Source organism: Notechis scutatus, chromosome 1, assembly GCF_049901735.1.
Source record: "Notechis scutatus isolate UNSWTSFEM ecotype Mainland chromosome 1, rNotScu1.2, whole genome shotgun sequence".
Classification (NCBI taxonomy): domain Eukaryota; kingdom Metazoa; phylum Chordata; class Lepidosauria; order Squamata; family Elapidae; genus Notechis; species Notechis scutatus.
Window position 1 is genome coordinate 4764803 of NC_142009.1, and position 23465 is coordinate 4788267.

At 45.3% G+C, this 23465-nt stretch overlaps 1 protein-coding gene across 1 annotated transcript in view; it reads right to left on the reverse strand.

Moving 5' to 3' along the window:
* Positions 1-23465, reverse strand: part of NCOR1 (nuclear receptor corepressor 1) — a 192026-nt gene extending 168561 nt beyond the window's left edge. The window contains 1 exon segment of the mRNA XM_087968131.1: positions 23366-23465. The gene's annotated coding sequence lies outside the window, so the exon portion shown is untranslated.

Below are 23465 nucleotides of genomic sequence, written 5' to 3' on the forward strand. Positions count from 1 at the left end.
AAGAAAGAAAGAAAGAAAGAAAGAAAGAAAGAAAGAAAGAAAGAAAGAAAGAAAGAAAGAAAAGAAAGAAAAGGAAGGAAGGAAGGAAGGAAGGAAGGAAGGAAGGAAGGAAGGAAGGAAGGAAGGAAGGAAGGAAGGAAGGAAGGAAGGAAGGATAGGATATGTTTGAGAGATAGATAGATAGATAGATAGATAGATAGATATGGGATATAGATATAGATAGATGATTGATAGAAAGATCTATAGATCGATAGATCGATAGATATAGATAGGTAATTACAAAGAGAAATATGGTTAGAAATAGATGATAGATGCAGAGATGATAGAAATATAGAGATGACAAAGAGATGATAGAAATGGATGGATGGATCTATGGATGGACAGACAGACAGACAAACAGACAAATTACAGAGAGAAATAGAGTTAGAAATAGAGAGGAAAGCCACAGAGATGACCAAGAGATGACAGACAAGAAATGGATGGATGGATGGATGGCAGAGAGACAGGCGGACAAGATCACCTCCACACAAAGCTCTACTGCTAAGCTACCTTCCCACCAAGCTGGGAAGCAGAACCAGATGGAGAGGCAGGCGTGCCCCCCCCCTGCACCCCCAGTAATACCCCAAAGGCATTCAAGCAAAGGGCCAAGGAAGAGTATGATCCAGATGCCCGGCAGGGGTGCCTCTTCCACACGGAAGGTGAGCCAACATCAGGACAGAAGGCGATGCAGAGAAATCTTGCCCATTGCTCAACTCAGCAAGTGGGCCGTCTGGGGTCCTGCTGGGTTCTGGAGAACAAATGCTACAACCTCGACCAGTGACCCTGCTGGTTGGGTCTTAATGAGAAATACAATCCAAATTTGGGAGGAGGAGGAAGAACGCCCCACTAACATGCCCCGTTAACAGATGCCACTGAATTTCGGTACTACAAAATAAAAATAAATAGGGAAGAGAAGGGCCAGGGGAGACAGGAGAGCATCTTCCAATACTTGAGGGGCTGCCACAGAGAGGAGGAAGGGGGTCAAGCTATTCTCCAAGGTGCCTGAAGGCCAGACAAGGAATAATGGACGGAAACTGAACAAGGAGAGATTCAACCTGGAAATAAGGAGAATTTTCTGACAGAGAGAACCATCAACCCATGGAACAGAAGTTGCCTTCAAAGGTTGTGGGAGCTTCATCCCTGGAGGCTTTCAAGAAGAAACTGGACTGCCATCGGTCAGAAATGGTGTAAGGTCTCCTGATTGGGTGGAGGGGGGTTGGACTGGATGACCTACAAGGTCCCTTCCAATTCAGTTAATCTGTAAAACCACCGACACAAAAATGGCAGGTTGATCTTCCCCTATCTTGATCACTGGTAGCGAGCAGGAAATGAAATGTTTTTGGATTTGAAAAAGGTTTCAAGTTCAAAATCCCGTTTCTCGCTTCAAAACAGCTACTCTGATCATCCCGGAAGGGCATTGAGTATGAAACTATCTCACTAGAAGCTCAAAATACCCGTTTCAAATTCAAGAATATTTCCTTTATGAGTGAAACAGCCTTTAAGCAGGGGGGGGGAAAAATCCCTACTTAAAATTCAAAATGTTTTGCATACTGTTATGGTTGGCCAGCAACTTGTGTTGCTAAGTCAGATTTTCCAACCTTGTTACTGAATCCTTCCCTTCTTCCTCCCTCCCTCCATCTTTCCTTCAAATTCCTTCATCTTTCCTTCTTTCCTTCAGCTTCATTCCTTCTTCCCTCCCTCCCTTTTTTCGTTCAACTTTTTCTCTTCCTCCCTCCCTCCATTCATCTTTCCTTCAACTTCCTTTCCTACCCCTTTCCTCCTTCCTTCTTTCCTTTCTTCCTCTCCCTTCTATTTTTATTTCCTTCCTCCCTCCCTCCCTTCATCTTTCCTTCTTTCCTTCAATTTCATTCCTCCCTCCCTCCTTTTCCTTTTTTCGTTCAACTTTTTCTCTTCCTCCCTCCTTCCATTCATCTTTCCTTCAACTTCCTTTTCTTCCCCTTTCCTCCTCCCTTCTTTCCTTTCCTCTTCCCCCCTCCCTTCCCCTTCCATTTTTCTTTCCTTCCTTCCTTCCTCCCTCCCTGCATTCATCTTTCCTACAACTTCCTTCCATCCTTACTTCCTTTCCTCCCTCCTTTCATTTTTCCTTCAACTTCCTTCCACTCCCATCTATCCATCCATCCATCCACCCATTCATTTTTTGTAGTTGCCCAAGGGATTCTGGGCTGTTTACAAGTCTAAAATTATAAAACAGTGAAAACAATACAAAAATATCCAAAGGAGGCATACAGCAGCCGAGATAGTTCAGCAACTAACATGAATGCCAAAAAAAAACCTTGGCCCTTGACACATTTTTAGTTCTCTACCAATTTCAGCCACTCGTTTTAAAAATGGTTAAAATTTACAACAGCCCTGGAAGAAATACTCACACAATTATAACCATCTGAGCATGTGATCAAAATGTGGACACAGGCAGTCCTTGACTTACAACAGTTCATTTAGTTACCGTTTGAATTTACGGCAGTGAAAAAAGTGACTTGCGATCGTTTTTCACACTTACGACCGTTGCAGCATCTCTGTGGTCACGTGGTTTTTATTCAGATCTTTGGCAACCGACTCCTATTTATGATGGATGCCCTGCCCCGGGGTCACATGATCACCTTTTGCGAACTTCTGGCAAGCAAAGCCAATGGGGAAGCCAGATTCACTTAACAACCGAGTTACACAACTTAATAATTGTGCTATTACCGTATTTTCCCGAAAATAAGACCGGGTCTTATATCCATTTTTGCTCCAAAAGATACATTAGGGCTTATTTTCTGGTTAGGTCTTATTCTCAGGGAAATACAATAATTGAATAACAGTATGAATTCACTAAACCAGGGTCCGCCAACCTTTTGGACCTCAGGGACCACCAAACTCATCATTTTAAATCCCGCGGACCAGAGACCCTGGGAAAATCCCCCAAATAGTCTGCAGGAAAATCCCCCACCCCGTTTTCCTACCGATCAATCGTTCTTCATTTGGGATCGCAGGATACCGTCTCCAGCTCCATTCTCATGGGGAGAAAGAGAGAGAGAGAGAGACTTTGGGCTCCATGCAAGGAAAGCAGCAGAAGCCGCAGAAGTCTTTCTTTCTCTCCCCCAAACTCTGACAGAAATGAGTCTTTGCGGGCGCAGCCTCTTGGAGCAGGAGGCCTTGCAGGGTCCCAAAGACTCATTTCTGGCAGAGTTTGGGGGAGAGAAAGAAAGACTTTGGCTGCTTTCCTTGCGTGCAGCCAAAAGCAAAAACAAGCAGCCCGGTGGCCAGGACAGGTGCGAGGGGCGAGTAAGGCAAGTTCCCACTCTCCGCCCTTTCCCCCCTCCCCTCACTACGTCGTGGTGTTTGCAATGCAAGCGACGCAAGCCTTGTGTTCCAATGGGCCATGTGGGCGGCGCAGCCTTGTGTTCCCGCACAACCTGGATTAATTGCTTTGGGGGGTGGGACATTTCTCTGCGGACCACCCGGACCACCATTTGGTGACCACTGCGCTAAACACCGGCAGCAAGAAAGGTCACAAAAGGGAGGGGGAACTCAAGTATCTCACTTAGCAACATAAATTTTGAGCCCAATTGTGCTCGTAAGTAGAGGACAAGCTGTATTTATGACAGTCGCCGTGTCCGGGGCTCCTGTGATCCCCTTTTGTGACAAGCAAAGTTGACTTGACAACCAGGTGACTAACTTAACAACGGCAGTGATTCTCTGGGGCAGAATAGGTCATAAAGTGGGGGAATGACTCACTTAACAATTTTGCTTGCTTAACCGTGGAAATGTTGGCTTCAACGCTGATGATAAGTTGAGGACTCTATCTATCTATCTATCTATCTATCTATCTATCTATCTATGGTATCTATCTCTATCATCTATCTATCTATCTATCTATCTATCTATCTATCTATCTATCTATCTATCTATGGTATCTATCTATCTATCTATCTATCTAATCTATATATCTATCTATCTCTTCTATCTCTTCTATCTACCTACCTACCTAACTACCTATCATCTCTAATCTATCAAATCTATCTAATCTATCTAATCTAATCTAATCTAATCTATCTATCTATCTATCTAATCTATCTAATCTATCTAATCTATCTATCTATCTAATCTATCTATCGTATCATCTATCTATCTATCATCTATCTATCATCTATCTATCTATCTATCTAATCTATATATCTATCTATCTCTTCTATCTATCTCTTCTACCTACCTACCTACCTACCTATCATCTATCTAATCTATCTATCTATCTAATCTAATCTAATCTAATCTATCTATCTATCTATCTAATCTATCTAATCTATCTATCATCTATCTATCTATCATCTATCTATCTAATCTATCTATCTATCTAATCTATCTAATCTATCTAATCTATCTATCTATCTAATCTATCTATCTATCGTATCATCTATCTATCTATCATCTATCTATCATCTATCTATCATCTATCTATCAATCAATCTATATCTATCTATCTATCTATCTATCTATCATCTATCTATCATCTATCTATCTATCTATCATCTATCTATCATCTATCTATCATCTATCTATCTATCTATCTATCTATCTATCTATCTATCTATCTATCTATCTATCTATCTATCATCTATCTATCTATCTATCTATCTATCTATCTATCTATCTATCTATCTATCTATCTATCTATCTATCTATCTATCTATCTTAGGCTTCCAAAAATATAAAGTCTTCCAGTGGCCCAGGCGCAGTTTGCCTTAAGCCACCCATAAAAATCCAGAAAATTCTTTTAAACCGACTTGGTCTATCTAAAATTGGAGTTTTTCTAACTCAGCTATTCCTCCTCATTTGAGCAGTTTCATCTCTCTGTGAGCAGGTTTATGACCCTGGCCTTTCCACTCTATCCCCCAGAAAGCTGTAAGATTTTCTCTAGTGCCTTCTTTAAAACCAAAATGTTTGTCTTTTGCAGACAAAATTTAAAAAAAAGGGCGGGGGGACTGTGAAAAAGTTTCTAGTGGTTTTTACGAACGGAATTAACTGAGCTGGAAGGGACCTTGGAGGTCTTCTAGTCCAACCCCCTGCTCAGGCAGGAGACCCTGGTCTATACCATTCCAGACTAGTCTCTTCTTAAAAACCTCCAGTTGGTAGGTAGGTAGGAAGGAAGGAAGGAAGGATGGATAACTGAGCTGGAAGGAACCTTGGAGGTCTTCTAGTCCAACCCCCCTTCTCAGGCAGGAGACCCTACCCCGTTTCAGACAAATGGCTGTCCAATATCTTCTTAAAAACCCCTAGTGATGAAGCACCCACAGCTTCTGGAGGAAAGCTGTTCCACTGGTTAATTGTCCTCACTGTCTGCAAATTCTTCCTTAATTCCTGGTTGCTTCTCTCCTTGATTAGATTCCATCTGTTGCTTCTTCTCCTGACTTCAGGTGCTTTGGAGAATAAGTTGATCCCTTCCTCTTTGTGGCAGCCGCTCAAATACTGGAAAACTATCATGTTTTCATTAAACTAGACATACCTCATGTTTTAACCTCCAGTCCCCTAACCATTAATTTTTTCTAGGAGACAGTCTAGAGCAGTGACCCCCAACCTTTTTTACGCCGCGGCCTGGTTCCGGAATCAGCTGGGCGCTGCGGCCCAGTACCAGCATCAGCTGGGCGCCGCCATCTTTTTGATGAAAAAGTGCTTCCGGTGACCTCACGGAAGCACTTTTCATCAAAAAGATGGTGCCAGCGCTTCGTGAGCTTTTCCGGGTAGAAATGGCTTTCTACCCAGAAAAGCTCACGGGCTTGCCCGCCATCTTTATTTGATGAAAGCGTGCTTCGGTGAGCTTTCTACCGGAAAAGCTCACGGAAGCACTTTTTCATCATAAAAGATGGCGGCGCCCAGCAAGCCAGCGGACCCGGTAGGACTTGTTCCGCGGACCATTACCGGTCCGCGGACCGGTGGTTGAGGGCCCCTGGTCTAGAGCAGCGGTCGCCTACCAGTGGGCTGCAGCCCACTGGTGGGCCGTGAGAACATTTTGGTGGGCCGCCGAGAAATCTCACCCCCAGAGCACCCCCCCAAAGCAATTGATCCAGGCTGCGCAGAAACACAGGGCTGCGCCACCCACATGGCCCGCGGGAACCCTCCCCGCCCACTCACTCCTTACCTGGCAAACTTGCCTGCTAAGTTGCTATTTTTCCTTTTTCCGACCATCCTCTGTTCTGCTGTGCTGGGAGATTTAGATTAGCTAGAAAGCAGGAAATGGTTGGATTTCTTGCTTTCTAGCTAAGCGCAGCTGAACCTCCCTTAGGACTGAAGGTTTGCTTGCAAGCAAATTCAGTGCAGGCTCACGGCAAGCAAATTTGGGAGAATGAGGTAGCCGATGACAGATAGATAGATCACTGAATGATTCTGTGAGCAACTCAATCTGCCTGCTTGCTTTGCCTGATTTTGGATAAAAGTTGCTCTTTTTTTTAAAATAAAAATTTCAATATTTACATGCATGGTGTGTTGTGAGTTAATTTTGTGAGTTTGCTTGCAAGCAAATTTTATGTGACAGACTGAGCTAGCCGATGGCAGATAGATAGATCTCTGAATGAATCTGTGATTCTGTGAGCAACTCAATCTGCCTTCCTGCTTTGCCTGATTTTGGGTAAAAGTTGCTCTTTTTTAATAAAAAAAAATTCAATATTTATATAAATATTTATATTATTTACATACAAGCCATGCCCAGCCAGTCACATGACTACCAAGCCACACCCACAAATTAGGCCACGCCCACAGAACCAGTTAGTGGTCCCTGGTGTCTAAAATTATGAGTTTGGTGGTCCCTGAGGTCCAAAAAGTTGGCGACCCCTGGTCTAGAACAGAGGTCTCCAATCTTGGAAACTTTACGAGTTGTGGACTTCAACTCCCAGAATTCCTCAGCCAGCATGGAAACGGCACTTGATTGTTTTCTTGCAGACATTTCATAACCAAACTAGGTAACACCATCAGTGCTTGATGGGAAGGCAGTTTGCTCTCTGTTTATATATAAATGGCTTCCTCTTTCAGTGTCAGCAATCAGAAGGCAGATATAAATCGAATTTACACATCGTTTAAGAAACTACAATGCTAAGAAGGAAACCAAAAGACCAAAACATCTCCTTGCTAATCATCCCAGCCAGATAAACAGCGATTACCATCAAGATTAGCACCAGACTAACAAGCAGTAAACAATACCTCAATCCAGGAACTACCAACGGAGACAAAACAATTAAACCATTAACCACATCCTAATTGAGGCACTACCAAGGACACTCCCAACAACAACGACAGAGCAAGCCACTTGTACATGAAAAGAGAGCAAACCCCACTCCCTTCTAGCACTGATGGTGTTACCTAGCATGAAACGTCTGCAAGCAAACTGCAGAGCAATAGGGAAGCAATTCGACCCTGAGCAACAAATATTCTCTTCAATCGTTATCTCTGTCTCTATCTATCCATCCATCCCTCTCTCTTTCTCTGTCTTATCATTTCTGTCTGTCTCTGTCTATCTACCTACGTACCTATTCTATTATCTGTCTGTCTGTCTGTCCAACCATCCATCCACCCATTATGTCTGTCTGTGTCTGTCTGTCTGTCTATTTATCTATCTATCTATCATCTATCTGTCTATCTATCTATCTATCTATCTATCATCTATCTATCGATCTATCTATATCATGTCTGTCTATCTGTCTGTCTGTCTGTCTATCTATCTATCTATCTATATCTAATAATTATCTATCTATCTATCTAATAATTATCTATCTATCTAATAATTATTTATCTGTCTAATGTCTAATTATCTATCTATCTATGTCTAATTAAGGATCCACTAAGAACGCAAACATGCATCACCGACAGGGCAAGCCAGCTGTATATTGTATAAACAGAGAGCAAACTCCACATCCTTCTAGCACAGATGATGTTCCCTAGCTCAGAGAGCATCCAGGACCTCACAGTCCTCCTTCCTCATCCCCATCTCCTTCTTCCACTCCTGTTTTGTTGGCGTCATATATAGGTCAATACCGACACGTTGCTTCGAACAAATCTTTTGGATTCTTTTGAAGTTTGGCTCGAGGCTCATGATTTAGTTAGGGCAATCACTGGAACCCTGACAGCAAGTTTCCGCAACAGCATGAAGCCGAGTCCTCGTCCCGATAAACCCCTTTTATTTAATTTAAAGTGAATTCCTCTCCGGCAAAGTCCCAGCCAACAGTCTTTTGAGATAGTTCACAATTACAGACCTTTACCAGGCTTGGAGAGCTGACAGGCCGGTATCTTTCAGACGCCACAACACTTGGCAAAAATGCAGGAATGAACTAATTGACTCCTGCAAAAGCCCACTCCTCTTTCGCTCCTCTTTTATTCCCTATAGGAGGCGCCATTCACCGTCTACCTGTGCCTTTACTCCCAAGTCAACCCTTGTTCCTTAGCTGTTCCCTTCCTCTGGCAGCTCTGTGGATGCGCACACTGGGAACAGGCTCCAGCTGTTCTTCTTCCCCACTTATCTCTGACTCCGAAGGCAGCTGGGAAATGCCGGAGGGCGCTGACCCCATCTCTGTCTCCGACACAGAGCCCTTGTCAGAGTCTTCCCCAGACTCCAGGACTGGCCCATGTTCCTCCCCAACCTCCTCACTGTCCGAACCTGCTGCCAGCTCTGCTGGCCCCTGATGGGCCACAACAACTCCACAAACCCCACTCTCTTCTAGCACTGACGTTACCTAGCTGGGTCATGAAACACCTGCGAGAAAACAACCACGCTCAGAGAGCACCAAGGTTCTCACAGTCTCCTCCCCGCCCCCATTCCCATCTCCTTCCTCCACTCCGCAAACCTCACTCCTTTCTAGCACTGATGATGTTACCTAGCTGGGTCATGAAACGTCTGCAAGAAAACCACCCAGCTCAGAGGGCATCAAGGACCCTGCAACAGGAGTATCAAACCTTCAGCATAAAGGACGCTTTAAATAAGGATCCAGTGGCCTACTTATCTAAAAGCCACAAAACGTGTTGGGACTTATACCTGAATATGCAAATTAATGTCACAACCGTTTTCCTTCTGTCTTCCTGTTTTGAATTCAGCAGGGGAAATAAGGTGAGCTCGGGCCTAAGATTAGAGACAGTTCCACATGTCAGCTAGGTTTTTATTCCGGTTCAGAAAGGAGGGAGCAGCCATTATTAATTGCCTTCCTTGTCCCAGCAGATGCGGGGAGGGGGGGGAATGAGGGAAATCGGTGTGTGTGTGTGTGTGTGTGTGTATATGTCTGCGCTCGCGTGCAATCTGAAACTGGTCAAAGGTCTGCAGCCGAGATCTCCATTCCACGAGAACCATGACTAAAGGCAGCCTTGTGGCTTGGAATAGCAGCTCCTCCCTTCTCCTGTTCCACCCCATTTTTAAAATTGCTTTTTTTTTTCGATATTACAATACAGGTAGTCCCCGACTTACAGCAGTTCATTTAGTGACCGGTTCAAAATTGCGATGGCACCAGGGTGGATTTAAAATGTGATTTAAATCACTACCGTTTCCCCCCCAAAAAAATACGACCTACCCCAAAAGTAAGTCCTAGCTTGATTTTTTACACGCGTGTGCCCAATATAAGCCCTACCCCCCCCAATAAGCCCTAATTAAGATCCCTCCTACTACAGAGTGGATGGATAAAAATTAAGCTAGAGTGGGTTTGGGGGGGGTGGAGCTGCCCTACTACTAACCTTTGGACAGGTGTAGCCAGGCCTCGCACACCCCGACACCTGCCTTGCAGCCCCATTTCTTCTGCAGCCGGCAAGGCTGGCCAGGCTTTCATGAAGGTCTCTGGAGCTGATTAGAAAGTTCCAGATAGATCCAGAGCTCTCTTATCGGCTTCAGAGGCCTTCAGGAAAGACTTGAGGGCCACAGGAGGAGAAGTTCCTGAAAGCCTGTAGCAACGTTTCGGCAGAATCTCATCTGCCATCATCAGGTTTCTGTATTGTGTTTGTCTGTGAGTCAGACTTTTACAGTGGTTTACAGTCTGACTCACAGACGAACACAATACAGAAGCCTGATGATGGCAGATGAGATTCTGCCGAAACGTTGCTACAACTTTAAAAGCACAACTACTATGACGTGGGAAAATACCCGAACAAAGCTGAATGCCATACATGTAAGTAACCGCGAAAACTTAAGAAAACATACATACATACATACATACATACATACAAAGACAGGGTCTTATTTTGGGGGAAACACACAATAGAAAAAAGGCTTGATTTTAATCAACTCGATTTAAATCGTAATTGTTAAAAGTCTGCTGTGAAATTGTGTGAATGCATCAATGCAATGCAAGTTATCTCAGCTTGCTGAGCTCGGATTCGTTGAATGAGTTGACCCAAAAATGTAAATATTGCAAAATATATACAGCCTCATGTTACATAACTAAGCTGCATTTCATGCTGAATACGCTAAATTATTCATCTGCCTTAAATATAAAACTACCTTTAGATAGATTTTTATTCCAAAAGCATTTTATTCAAATAAATTTGATAAAAAACAAACAATCCAATTTAAATTTTTAAAAAATCCAATTAATTTTTTTTAAAAAAATAGATCATAGATTTTTATCCACCCTGAACGGCACTGAAAAAGCGAGTTAGGACCATTTTTCACACTTATGACCATTGCAACCTCCCCACGATCCCAAGGATCAAAATCCAGGTGTTTTGGGCAACTGACTTGCATTTGTGACGGTCGCAGGGTCCCGGTTTGTCACACGATCCCCTTTTGTGACCTCCTGAGAAGCAAAGTTCAAGGGGGGAAACCAGATTCACTTAACAACCGTGTTACCAACTTAACTGCAATGATTCACTTAACAACGGTGGCAAGAAAGGCGGTAAAATTCACTTTAAGTGTTTCCCTTAGCAACAGAAATATTGAGTGCAATTGTGGTCTTAAGCCGAGGACTGCCTGAATTTGACCCTGTCTGCCTGATGAAGGACTCCAGCAAACATGAAAGTTTGCATTCTATTTTAGGATCTCAAGTTTAGGATCTCTCCTTCAATGAGTATAAATAAATAGCCAGATTGCCTTAATATCTTCAATCTACAGCAATTCATTTAGGGACCAAAAGTTGCAACAGCACTGAAGAAAAATGGACTTATGACCATTCTTCACACTTACGACCATATTCCTTTATTTATTATTACATTTTTTGCCGCCCATCCCGCTATAAGGCAACCCTTCCAAAATCCCCATGGCCAGGTCATCAAAATTCGGACGCTTGGCAATTGACTCGCATTTATGACGGTTGCAATGTCCCCGGGTCACAAGATATTCTTTTGTGACCTTCTGACAAGCAAGGTTAATGGGAAAGTCACATTGTTTGAATTCAGATGCTTGACAAGTGTGAAAAATGGTCTTAACTCACTTTTTTCAGTGCTGTTATAACTTCGGTCACTAAATGGGACTGTTGTAAGTTGAGGACTACCTGTATAAAGCGATTTTTTTTTTTTGAAAAAAAAACAAACAAACCACGGTGCAGGATTGGACCTAGGACTTCCAGATGGTCTGGTTCCAAATTAAATCCCTTTTCTCACCACCCAAGTTATACCGGCTCAGATTAATAAATTGAATCAATACGTAAATCAAACATCGTAATGGTGACGCAAAGATCAAACTCACCACTTAAGTTCCTCTGAATTTTAAGGGGAAATAAGAGGAAAAAAATTCTGCCTCTGCCTACCAGCATCCATCGGTATTCATCTGGCTAGCGTCCTGTCAGTGTCTGAGAGAGTTGAGGGCTGTTTGAAAACTGAAAGAGTATTTGCTGTGAGCAAGAAGGAGACAGCAAGGAGCCTGGGTGTGGCTTAGCTCAACTGTTCTGCACTAAAGCTGGTTGCTGCTCTGAAACTGAAACTCCTCTCCTCTACTTGTGTTTTGCATTTGGAAGAGATTTCTTTTCAGGTGGGGACAGGGAGTAGAACTCCTTAGCATCAGAGCGTGTTAATAATAATAATATAGAAAATACTAATAGCTCTGGTGGTCTTTTCAAAAAATCCTCTTAGTGAGCATCTAGAAGCCAAGAGGAAAATACGTGCCAAATTTCAAGTTTGTAGGCTTTACAGTTCTGGAGATTTTGTGATGATGCGTGAGGGGTATTATTTCGCTTTTATATAGATATAGATTCAGAACTGTATTCCCATTTTACTGCATTGTGAGCCGCCCAGGGTTGCTCTCGACATTGAGACAGAGGGCACATAAACTTAATAAATAAATAAAAGTAAAAAATACTGGTAGTCCTTGCTTTACAACCATTCATTTAGTGACCAAAGTTACGGCAGCACTGGAAAAAAGTGACTTAGGACCCGTTTTTCACACGTACAACCATTGTAGCATCCCGGTGGTCACGTAATCCAAATTCAGACGCTTGGCAACGGGCTCCTATTTATGACGGTCACAGCGTCCCGGGGTTCACATGATCCCCTTTTGAAACCGTCCGACGAGCAAAGCCAACGGAGAGAAAAGCCAGATTCACTGAACCGTGTTCCCAACTGCAGTGATTCACTTTAACGGTGGCAAAAAAAAAAAGGTTGTAAAATGGAACAACACTCAGTTCAATTCAGTTCAGTTCAATTCAATTCAATGAAGAATACGCCTCTTGTCTCTGCTGGCAGTTGCACCTGGCAGACACCTGACCCCTCAGGGGTGGGAATTCTACCGGTTCGGACCGGTGCTATAGAACCGGTTGTTCTGATTTTGCGCAGTCCGGAGAACCGGCAAATCGTGCCCCTGGCTGGCCCCGCCCCTCTCCACCTTCCGCTCCCCGCCCAGTCAGTCCTTATCACGCATGGCCAACATCACTGACGGCATTCTCCCCTGCCCAGTCTCTCCTTAAGGCAGTGAGGGCAAACCTTTTCGTTGTGGTTTACCGAAAGAGTGTGCCTGCCAACACCCACAATGCAATGCAGCCCGCCCCCTGTGCATGCATGCACAACACCCCCGTCCTGCCCGCTTTACCTGCACTGCACATGTGCCCGCCTCCCAGCTGACTTTCAGCCGGTTTGAGGCCATTTTTCGCCTCCCGGAGGCTGGAGTGAAGCCTCTGGGAGCCTGAAAACGGCCCGTTTTTTCGGCCTCCTGAAACTTTCCCTCGAGCCTCCGGGAGGGCGAAAATGGCCTCAAACCAGGCTGAAAGTCAGCTGGGAGGTGCACGCAGCGCGGGACAGGAAAGTCTGGCTGGGGATCGCGTGCCTGCACAAATGGCTGTGTGCCACCTGTGGCACACATGCCGTAGGTTCGCCATCACGGCCTGAAGGTGTTTCTTTTCTTTTCCCCCTGGTGATCAGCTGTGCCAGGGTGCCCCTCGCTGTCTTACTGCTTCGCCCAGGGGGGCTACGCTGAGGCCCAGGAGGCAAAAAGAGGCGGGGGTGGAAGAGTGCTGCAAGCCCCCCTCGCGCTCCATTTTTGCCTTCCTGGGCTTCAGGGAAGCCAACTGGGAGCAAAAATGCACACACCCCCCAGGTGGTTTCCATGAGGCCCAAAAGGCAAAAAAAAATAGGGGAGGGTTGTGCTGCAAAAAAGCCACGCCACCCAGTCGCATGGCCACGCCTACTTAGCCACACCCACAGAGCCGGTTGTTAAAAAAATTTGAATCCTACCTGTGACCTGACCTCTTTCAAAACCTCCGTATCCTTCCCTAAATTTACATCCCTTACAATTTGAATCCCCAACCAGAAGGTGGCTTCTCTTTTTGGATACCTTGCTCTTCTTGTGTGACTGATGCGTAACACCCGAGTCAAACTTTCCCCTAGTGGTGACCCGGGGGGTGGCACAAAGGCAACACAGTCACATAAGTAGGAAAAGTCCCTTTAGTACCTCCAACTTTGGCCCCAATGTCCAGGTTACCTTCGGCTGGAGAAAAAAATTCTCCCAAGGACAGTCTTTAAGTGGAGGAAATTCAGTCCGAAAACAAAGTACATACAAACTGTAAATAAAAATCCACACAAACCACACTGCAGCAATTAACTGGATGGGGCAGGATAAGGAATTGCAGACTTCAAAGGCCAACAAAGCACATAAGCCTCGACAAACAAAGATAACTCATAGCTTGCTTCCAGAAATTTTGCTGTGCGTAGCTTGCCTTTTTAAACACTATTTTCCCAGCTGCAGCTAATGAAGGGAATCAGGGCCCTTTCCTCCCCCCGTAAGCCATGGAACCCCCGTTGCTCCCTTCTCTGTTCCTTCCTGCATGCCCTAGGATGAAGAGGGGGTGGGCCTGGGCCTTCCTCCAAATTCCCTCTGCCTTGCTCTACCTCTCCCCTGCTCTGCCAAGCCGGACTGTGCCCTTCCCCAGTTTCTTCCACAGCCACCAGAGTCACACTCCCACCCCGTCAGCTGCTCGACCTCCCCCTCGGAATCAGATTCCAACAGGGGCATGACACCCCTTTCCAAAGTAAATTCTTCAACTTGGACGTGATCCCCAGCTTATTTGAGTTATCAGTATCACAACTACCTTGACCTGTCCCTTTAGCGTCCCTATTAAGGTCAGCAAGGGCACTGCATCTGTTATGCTGGAATACAGCAAAATCTTTTGTGTTTATAGCCCACAGCTCTTACCCTGCCAGATCCCACGGTTGTCCATAATGCCCTTTTCCTGCAGGATCTTTGTGGTAGAGGGGGGGCTGGCAGCACGGCAGCTCAACAGAGCAGAATTCAAACCTTTGCTGTCAGAGTAAAACATGTGTACAATGAGATCGTCCTGAGCCTCCCTGTCTAGCAACGGCCTCTTGCTTTGCTATGGAAGTTTCAGGCAACAGCCCTCAACCTTTTGGGCATCAGGAAGTGGTTTTGTAAAGAGAGGGTGTTCCACGGACCGAGGAAGCGTTGTTTTGTGGACTGCCTCCATCCCACCAGTGGGGCTTTCACTTGCTTACACGACATGATTTCTGGCAGGCCAGGGCCCGGAGCTGGTCCACAGCCCAGGATCTGTGGACCGGGGGGCTGCAGAGGAAGCTTCATCCCAGCGCAGTCTGACAATCCAGCCAGTTTCACTAAAACCAGGCCTACGTAACCCTGATGTTACTTTGGAAAACGAAAAAGCGAATTTCCCCTCCAGCAACACAAGGCACACCATGTTGTGGGCAGACAGCTACACAACCACAGGGAAAGAACCCAAAGGTGGTTTTATTTTCTTCAGGAGGTAACTGGACTTTCTGGGTTTTTTTTTGTTTTTTTTTTTTAAGATGTCTTGCTTCTCGTCCGAAGAAGCTTCTTCGGCTCTGACTGGATGGAGGGTGTTAGGAATAACATGGTTACCTAATGTAGTTTGGGTAAAATAATATATATAAACTATGATAGTGAGTTTATGTGTGTGTCACTTCAACTGCAAAGCATGTAATTTTGGGTGCGGCTGTAAATCGCCATAAGAGGGAGCAAGAGAACTTGATTGTTTGCTGGCTTACTGAATTGCTTGCTGACGATGATGGATTGTTAACTGCGTGTTTATCTGCTGTTGCTGAAGGAAGAAAAGAGGTTTGACTTCTTTATATCTCTACTGCCAGGAGATATATTAATGGACTGATATTTGTAAGTTTACTGACCTCTTTTTCGACACTGGACTTTGCAACTGATTAATCCCCGGACGGACTGAACTAGTGTATGATATATGGACTGTTTGACTATGCTATAAATCTTACTGGAATAAACTATTTAACTAGCACATTGTATCTGTTTTACTGAGTGTAAACTACAACAACGTTTATCTCACATATTTGCCTGCCTGCCGTGCAGGTTCTGCTAGGATGTATATCCCTAACAGAGGGGAAGGGAAGGATTTATACTCCTTGCAGACACAGCTGGTCATTTGCATCCTTTTAGACAGTCGTTGAGGCCACTTGGAGGTTTACCTGTGTCCTCAGGGTCACCTGAGTGGTGCAACTGGTTCCTCTAGTCTGCAATTTTTCCTCTGGAAATCCATTCCTGCTCCCACACCATTCCAAGGGTGTTCATCCCAAATTGTATAGCTAAAAGCCTGTAGAAATTCTCAGTCCTCCAAGTCATGGTTGTCCCAAAGGTGCTTTTTCAGGAGGCAACTGGACTTTGCTTTTCTTTTGGAGACGATTTGCTTCTCATCCCAGAAGCTTCTTTAGCTTTGGCCTGGATGGTGGGGAAGGGAAGGATTTATACACCTTGCTGGTCATTTGCATCCTTTTAGAGAGCCATTGAGGCCACTTGGAGGTTCACCTGTGTCCTCGGGGTCACCTGAGTGGTGCAAATGGGTGTGAAGCCTTCTTGGCTGCAGGACAGAGAGCAGAAATCATCCTGCAGCCAAGAAAGCTCCAAACCCATTTGCACCACTCAGGTAAACCCCAGGGGCACAGATAAACCTCCAAGTGGCCTCAATGGCTCTCTAAAAGGATGCAAATGACCAGCAAGGCGTATAAATCCTTCCCTTCCCCACCACCATCCAGTCAGAGCTGAAGAAGCTTCTTGGATCAGAAGCGAAAGGTCTTCAAAAGAAAAAAAAACCAAGGAAGTCCAGTTGCCTCCTGAAAAAAAACAAAAAACCCACCTTTGGGACAACCATGGCCTGGATGACGGAGAATCTCTACAGCAGGAATGTCCAACCTTGGCAACTTTAAGACTTGTGGACTTCAACTCCCAGAATTCTGGGAGTTGAAGTCCACAAGTCTTAAAGTTGCCAAGGTTGGACACCCCTGCTCTACAGGCTCACGGGGAAATAAGTGTATTTACTAAGCAGCCAGTCAAGGTATCGTTTTTAAGGCACAAGGCGGAAGACCTTGCAAGATTCAAAGAAACGAGATCGCCTCCAGACGAATCAGGAAGTAAGCCCATCCGGTTGAGGACGATGGGTGGTGGGGACTTCCCCTTGCCAGAATCTGCCCGTCTCACAGGCATCATAGCCAGGCTCTGACTCTTAGTGGCAGTCCTTGACTTACGACCACAACTGGGCCTCAAATTTTTTGTTGCTGAGCGAGACTTCTCAGAAAACAACAACTGAATGAAAAACTGCTGTTGACCTTCTACTGCTGCACCATAGAGAGTATCTTAACTTACTGCACCTGTGAAGAGTTTGCCAATTGCACCAGGGCAGATAGGATGTCACTCCAGAGGGTTAAGGTCATTGCCCAGAAGATCCTGGGTTGCCCTCTTCCCTCTTTGGAAGAGCTTCATAGCTCCCACTGCCTTAAGAAGGTTCAAAACATTCTCAAAGATCCATCTCATCCTGGGCACCTTTTTTTTTTTTTTTAAACTATTACCATCTGCCACAGAATAATAATTTAAAAAAAAACAAGGACAAATAGGCTGAAAAACAGCTTCTATCCCAGGGCAGTAGCTCTTTTGAATTCTGCTGTATAGCGCAGTGTTGGTGTGGTGTCTGGGGTTTCCAGTTCAATGTGTGGAAGGTGAAGGATGTGTGGTTGTGTTTATTTTCATGGTCATGATGTGCACTGAAGATGGGGTTTGATTTCATTGAACAAGGTGCAATGACAATCAAGTTAATTAAACTAAGTTAGTAACCCAGTTAGTAACCCCGTTGTTAAGTGAATCTGGCTTCCCTGCTGACTTTGCTTGTCGGAAGGTCGCAAAGAGGGATCACGTGACACACACACACCCCCGGGCCATCATAAATATGAGTCAGTTGCCACAGGTCAGAATTTTGATCACATGATCCCAGGGATGCTTGCAATGGCCGTGTGAAAAACGGTCAGTTTTTTTTTTTCCAGGCTGTTGTAACTTCGGTCATTAGAACCAACGGTTGTAAGTCAAGGACCGTCTGTATTTATAAATGGTGTGTAAGGTCACCTCTTTTGCGTAACCACGCCATGTGCTAAGACAGTTTCCTTCCACCCCACACCCGAGGGCCTTCCATGTGCACTGGATTACAAGGCCCATTACCCTGAGCTGCACTCTGCCTGGGATTGAATTGTATCCTCAACCTTAATCCCGTCTGGAAGCTGTCACGCTAGGAAGGCTAATGTTACATATGGGTGTGTAAGGTTTCTGTCAAGATAATGAGGGGACTGGAGGCTGAAACATACAATGAACCTTTGCAGGAACTGGGCCTGGCTAGTCTAGGGAAGAGAAGGACCAGGGGAGACAGGAGAGCATCTTCCAATATTTGAGGGGCTGCCCCAGAGAGGAGGAAGGGGTCAAGCTATTCTCCAAAGCAACCGAAGGCCAGACAAGGAATAATGGATGGAAACTGACCCAGGAGAGATTCAACCTGGAAATAAGGAGGAATTTTCTGACAGTGAGAACAATCCACCCATGGAACAGAAGTTGCCCTTGGAAGTTGTGGGAGCTTCATCATTGGAGGCTTTCAAGAAGAGACTGGGCTGCCATCGGTCAGAAATGGTGCAGTTTCCTGCTTGGGCGGGGGGGCTGGACTAGATGACCTACAAGGTCCCTTCCAACTTTGTTCATCTGTCTGTCTGAATTACTGACACAGTCCGTCCAGTTTAGGATTTTATTTTGCATCACTTCAAACCTTCCAATTAAAATATGTAAGCTCTATCCTCCCCTACAGCCTTTATACATTATTTCTACAGAATATCTACACACCCCTCGCATCCTGGACATAAACTGTTTCAACTCCTACTCTTATACTGATGCTATACAGCACTGCACACCAGAACAGGTAGACACAAGGACAGTTTTTTCCCGAATGCCATCACTCTGCTAAACAACTAACTCCCTCAACGCTGTCCAATTACTTAGCAAGTCTGCATTACTATTCTTCTCATCCTTCCTATTACCTATCTCTTCCCACTTATGACTATAACCATATTGCTTGTATCTTTACAATTTATATTGCTTTGTTTCCTAGTATGATTTGAGTGCTTATTAGTAACCTATGACTATCACTAAGTGTTGTATCTTATGATCCTTGATTATTGTATTTTATTTTTCCTTTATATACACTGAGAGCATTTTCACCAAAGACAAATGTGTGTCCAATCACACTTGGCCAATGAATTATTCTATTCTATTCTATTTATATGCTGTCCATATCCCTGATAAGGTGACCCTGGAGTATAGTTAGTGCTCGACTTAACGACCAAAAGTTCTGTTGTTAAGTGAGACATTTGTTAAGTGAGTTTTGCCCCGTTTTACAACCTTTCTTGCCACAGTTGTGAAGCAAATCACTGCAGATGTTAAGTTAATCACACGGTCGTTAAATGAATCTGGCTTCCCAATGGACTTTGTTTGTCAGAAGGTCACAAAAGGGGATCGCGTGACTGCGGGAGACACTGCGGTCGTCATAAATAGGAGCCAGTTGCCAAGCCTCTGAATTTTGATCACGTGACCAAAATGGTACAATGAAGTGTGGAAAATTATCATTATTATTATTATTTATTGAATTTATATTGCCTCCTATTTGCCCATGGTGACTCGAGGCGGCTTACAGAATGTAAAACCATATTTAAAATAAAAATAAAAAAATAAAAAACCAATAAAACCTAACAAAAAGAATCAACTAAATTAATAAAGTACAACAGAACAAAATCTGGAATAAATAAATCCATAAATTAATCAATAAAGCACCCCCTAACTTCCATCCACCCTGTCCCGACGACAGCAGATCACACGAGCCATTTGCTCATAAAATCCCTTTTTCCAGTGCCATTATAACTTTGAACCGTTACTTTAAACGAACTGTTGTAAGTCAGGGACTACCTGTATTCACTTTTTTATACTTTATATTAGGGCACTGGACTGTTTCCTAGTATGATTTGAGTGGTTATTGTACCCTATGACTATTATTTACTGTTATACCTTATGATTCTTGACGAATGTCTCTTTTCTTTTTATGTACACTGAGAGCATTTGCACCAAGACAAATTTCTTGTGTGTCCCCCTTGGCCAATAAAAAGAATTCTAATTCTAATTTCTTTTTTTCCTGTCCTTTCCAAGACACTGAAAGCAGAATAACAGAGTTGGAAGAGACCTTAGAGGTCTTTTAATCAGGGTCTTCAACCTTGGCAACTTTAAGATTGTGGACTTCAACTCCCAGAGTTCCTCAGCCAGCTTTGCTGGCTGAGGAACTCTGGGAGTTGAAGTCCACAAGTCTTAAAGTTGCCAAGGTTGGAGACCCCTGTTTTAATCCAACCCCATGCCCGTGATAGGAGACCCTGTTCCATTTCAGACAGGTGGCTGTCCAGTCTCTTCTTAAAAACCTCCAGTGATCACTGGAGCACCCACAACTTCTGGTGGCCAGCTGTTCCACTGGTTAACTGTCCTCGCTGTTAGGGAGTTTCTCCTTAATTCCAGCTTGCTTCTCTCCTTGATGAGTTTCCCATCCGTTGTTTCTTGTCCTATTTTCAGATGCTTTGGAAAATTAGGTTGACACCCCACCCCACCCCCAATTCTTCTTTGGGGCAGCCCTCAGATACTGGAAGACTGCTCTTATCTCCCCCCCAGTCCTTCTTTGCATTAAACTAGAGAAACCCAAGGCAGGCTGCCTACCCTCCCTTGTCCCGTTCTTTGCCTGTGCAACTTACAAGAATTGGGAAAGTGCAGCTGGAGCAGTCAGGAAAATGCCGGAGGTGGGACAGTTGATGTGAAGACAGGTTGGGAATGGCTGACCAAGACCAGTGCATGAAGAACGGGGGAGAGAAGCAGCCATAGGGGAGGGGTGGAAGGTCAGCAGTGAGTAGCTTTGCTAGAGTTTGTGTAACTACAGATAGTCCCTGAGAACAGTGACTTAGGAGTGTTTTTCACACTTATGGCTATTATAGCATCCCCACAGTCACTTGATTCAGATTCAAAATTCAGACACTTGGCAACTGGTTCCTATTTATGACGGTTGCAGGGCCCTGGGGTCATGGGATCCCCTTTTGTGACCTTCTGATAAGCGAAGTCAAATGGGAAGGCAGATCCCCTTAACAGCCCTGCTCCTAACTGAACAATTGCAAGGATTCCCTTGAACAACTCCTGCCAGACAGGTCATAAAATGAGGCAAAACTTACTTAACAAGCTGTCTTGCTTAACAATAAAAGCCTTGGGCTCAATTCTGGTTGTATGTCGAGGGTGGCCTGTAAATGCAGCTTAAAAAACACCCCCAAGACTACGGCATAATTTTTTTTTTTTTTTTAATTTCTCTGAGCTGAACTAGCTCAAGTTCTCTCTGTTCATTTAGCAACCATTTTAAGTTACCACAACACTGGAGAAAGAAAAAAAAAGACTTGTAACCACTACTCGCGCTTACAACGATCACAGCACGCCCAAGGTCACCTGAACAAAATTTGGGCACAAATACACAACCAGTGAGTATTTACAACGGTTCTGCAGCCTCCCTGGGTCACATGATTGTTATCTGTGATCTTGCCAGCTGGCACCCAACAAGCAAAGACAATTGGGGAGTGTTGGATTCAATTTAACAGCCATGTGATTCATTTAAAAACTTCAGGGATTCCCTTAACCACCAGGACAAAAAGGTGGTAAAATAGGGCATAACTCATTTAATGCCCACCTCGCTCAGCAATGGAAATTCTAGTTGTTAAGTCGAGGATTTGTGGCTTTTTTAAAATCCAAAATGATATTATATAGCACAGACACCCCATCTAGTATTCCTCCCCGTGAACCCTGCGGAGAGGGTCCTAGCCCCCTTTGTATTTGAGAGAAACACGAACTAAGGTTTCCACCACCTAGTAAAGCACCTTCCTCCTTGACCTTTATGCTGAAAGGGAAGGATTGGCCCAAAGTCCGTCAGGGAGGGCAGAGGCCTAAGGTTTGGTCTAGTGGTTAAGACACCAGGCTAGAAAACAGGAGACTGGGAGTTCTAGTCCCGGCTTAGGCACAAAAGCTGGCTGGGTGACTCTGGGTCAATCACCTGGAGACAATGAGTTCTAGTCCTGCTTTTCAGGCATGAAACCAAGCTGGGTGACTCTGGGTCAAGCACCAGGAGATGGTGAATTCCAGTCCTGCCTTAGCCATGAAAGTTGGCTAGGTGACTTTGGAGTTTGGATCCAATCACCAGGAGACAGAGAGTTCTAGTCCTGCCTTCAGCATGAAAGTCAGCTGGGTGACTCTGGGTCAATCATCAGGAAACGGTGAGTTCTAGTCCTGCCTTAGGCCTGAAAGCAGGCTGGGTGACTTTGGCCCAGTCCCTCCTCTCTCAGACCAACCCACCTCACAGGGTTGGCGTTGTTGTGGAGAAAATAGTTGGAGGGGTGGGTGTGTGTGTTGGGGTTATCTCCTCTGCCTTGAGTTATTTGTAAAAATAATAAAGTTGGGATGCAAATAAACAAAGGTGAATAGAGCCAAGCCTCCCTGCTCCTACACCAGACACTTATTCTCTCTTCCACGCAGCCCCATCCAGCCTTTCACAATCTAAACGCTTGTTGGTTCCATAAAGACTCTAAGATCCATCATTCCCAACAACCAAAAGCCTGCATGCTAGGCAGGCTGACGCTTTCCATTACCCATCACTACAAGAAAGGAAATGCCAAGAGCAAATTCTGAGGTTACAATCTGTACACCAAAAGCTGGGGAAACATAGGCTGGCTGTGGATGATGGGAGCTGCTTGCAGATTAAAACATTCAGGGCTGCGGACGATAGTGGCGTCCTATCCATGGGAGAGCAGCCAAGGGTTGAAAGTGCAGCGGGGGGGCGGGGATAATGGGAACTGTCTCAAACCTCTTGAAGGGAGAAAAAAAATAGGGATAGGAGTTGGGGATGATGGGATCTGGCACCCAGATGAATAGGGGCCACTCAGAGAGCCAGAATGGAAATTGCAAGCGAAGCAGCAAAAAAATATGGGCAGAGCCAGGTGTGGGTGTGAGGGACGATGGGATCCTATCAGCCCCAAACTCTAGATCTGTGGAGGGTCTGGAGGAGTGTGAAGTTGGGGACCATGGGAGTTGTAATGGGATCCCATCATCCCCAACCTCTAGATCTACGGAGATTCTGGGGGCTAGGGACGATGGGAATTGTAATCCAAGGCACAAAACACAGGGCTGGGGAAAGGAATACAAAGTAAATAAATAGGGCCGGTGGGAGTCATATGGGGAAAGGGGGGGAGGGAATACTAATTCAAGTGGGAGGTGTTGCTGCTGCTGCTGCGAACGATGGGAGGTGTAGTCCCGGCGCACGTGCACAGAACCGCGCAGGCCGGGAGCTATGGGAGGTGTAGTCCGGCGCCTCGGCATACCTCGAGTGGAGGGTCCGTTCGCTCCCCCTTCGACCTGTCAGATTGCCGCTCGCCCCCCCCACCACCACCACCGGCCTCGCCCCCCCCCCCGCCTCTTCCGCCCTCCTTTTCCTTCTCGCCCTCCCCTCCAGAAGGCCGGAAGTGCCCCTCCCGGGAAGAAGCCGCGCTGGGCCCGGCCTGGCCTCACCTCATCCTGCAATTCCTCGGCGGCGTCGGTGGCACCAGCGGTGGCGGCGGCAGCGAGACCTCCTCCTCCTCAGCCGCCGCCATCTTGACACTCTCCCCCC